The sequence below is a fragment of the Nasonia vitripennis genome, chromosome 2 (genome assembly GCF_009193385.2).
Source record: "Nasonia vitripennis strain AsymCx chromosome 2, Nvit_psr_1.1, whole genome shotgun sequence".
NCBI classification, from domain to species: domain Eukaryota; kingdom Metazoa; phylum Arthropoda; class Insecta; order Hymenoptera; family Pteromalidae; genus Nasonia; species Nasonia vitripennis.
This window is the reverse complement of record NC_045758.1, coordinates 20,618,881-20,621,168: the sequence shown is the minus strand read 5'-3', so window position 1 is coordinate 20,621,168 and position 2,288 is coordinate 20,618,881.

Sequence of the window (2,288 nt, the reverse complement as noted above, 5' to 3'; positions counted from 1 at the left end):
AATGACAGATTTCCTCCAATACACCCTGCTGAAAAAAGCTGATAGAAACCAATAGAAATCGATAAGATTCACCATTCAAGTCGATAAGATTTTTTATTGACTTGAATGGTGAATCTTAATGCCATGTTTTTCATTGGTACTCAATAAAATGCGATAAAAGTCGATATAGGTCGATAAAAATTCTATGCAAAAAATTACAATTGAAATCAATAGACTCAAAAGATCATCTTGAATTTTATCGGTTTCAATTATAATTTTTCGCATACAGTTTTTATCAGCCTATATCGACATTTATCGCATTTTATCCAACCCTAATGCAAAAATGGCATTAAGATCCACTATTCAAGTCGATAAGACATCTTATCGACTTCTATCAAATTTTTCCAACAGGCAACTACTAAAATCTTAAAAAAAGATAATCATGCATTTTTTCTTAGTTTTCTTTAATTTTTCTTAAATTAACCCTTGACAGCTGACTATCAACTCTAAATCTTTCAGAGTATTTACCTAATTCTGAAAGTTAACTCTTAAGTTCCGAGTGTTAATTCTTAATTTTTGAGAGTACACCCAACTTTGAGAATAAACCCCTCAACAGGAAATGTACATGCAATATAGAGGGTTAAACTCAATTTCGAGAGTAAACACTCAAGTTTGGGAGTAAACTCTTAAATATCGAGTTTTTTCGCAAGTGCGTTATCATTTGCTCAAGTCAAATTATTGTTAATTCTACTGAAATCTGTTTCAAATTCTAATTTTACAACGTTTTTAAGTATATCAGTTTTCTGTTATTCATCTCGAAACTTTCTGAAATGTCTCGCGAGTAGGTTATGCGAGTTCCCAAAAAACACGAGTCGAGTCGAGCCAAAATTTTTTGCGGGAAATCGGCAAGTCGCTCGAAAAACTCTTTTAATTTTTAAGATCTTATGCAATGTAACACGTAACTTATTATACGTGTGATTTCCCTGACGAGAAAAATCACGTGATTTATCACACGATCAACCACGTGATTTATCACACGATCAACCACGTGATTTATCACACGATCAACCACGTGATTTATCACACGATCAACCACGTGATTTATCACACGATCAACCACGTGATTTATCACACGATCAACCACGTGATTTATAACACGATCAACCACGTGATTTATCACACGATCAACCACGTGATTTATCACACGATCAACCACGTGATTTATCACACGATCAACCACGTGATTTATCACACGATCAACCACGTGATTTATCACACGATCAACCACGTGATTTATCACACGATCAACCACGTGATTTATCACACGATCAACCACGTGATTTATCACACGATCAACCACGTGATTTATCACACGATCAACCACGTGATTTATCACACGATCAACCACGTGATTTATCACACGATCAATCACGTGATAGGTCATTTGAATACTCAAGTGATAAATTACGTGACTATTTGGCGTGATTTCTCACGTGATGAATCACGTCAGAAATCACTCACAAAAATAAAGTATTGTTTTAATCAAAATAAATTGAATTATTTTATTTTTACTAAACAATTATGAAAAATAGATTTGTTTCTAATTCAAATAAATTGACTAGAAATAATGAAAAAAAAACTTTGTCCTAGCCGAGGATTGAACCCCGGTCCTCAACTTCATAATCCATTATCTTACGGCCTGAGCTATTTGTGCTGTACTGTAGTAAGCCTTGAAATTCTAGGCTACTTTTACCTAAAAATATGTTAGATTTATAACTTTGTAAAATTTACACGTATACTTTAAGATAAAAATTGAAAAGATCTAAAATATTTTTGAAGTTAAGTTCGATATTTATAACCTAAATTTGTACTACTAAAGAATAGATATTATTTAGTATAGAAGAATCACTACAATTTATAAGGATTAAACACAAAATAAACGTATGTTTACTTGCTAAATTAATTTTTTTTTAATGTAATAAAATTGTTTTCCTTTTTTTATCAAATAACAGCAGATAGTCTATACACGTAAATGATATATTACTTAGATTCATATATGATCTGCAAGTCATCATTATTAGGACAAGTAAAAATGGCGCAGTGAGTAAGATAATGGACTGTAGAGTTGAGGACCAGGGTTCAAGTCTCGGTTAGGGCAAAGATTTTTTTTCACTTTTTTGCGGTCAATTTGTTTAGATAAGCATCAAGAAATATATATTTTTCATAATTGTTTAGTAAAAACAAAATAATTTATTTCAATTAAAACAGATACTTCAATTTTATGAGTGATTTCTGACGTGATTATTAAT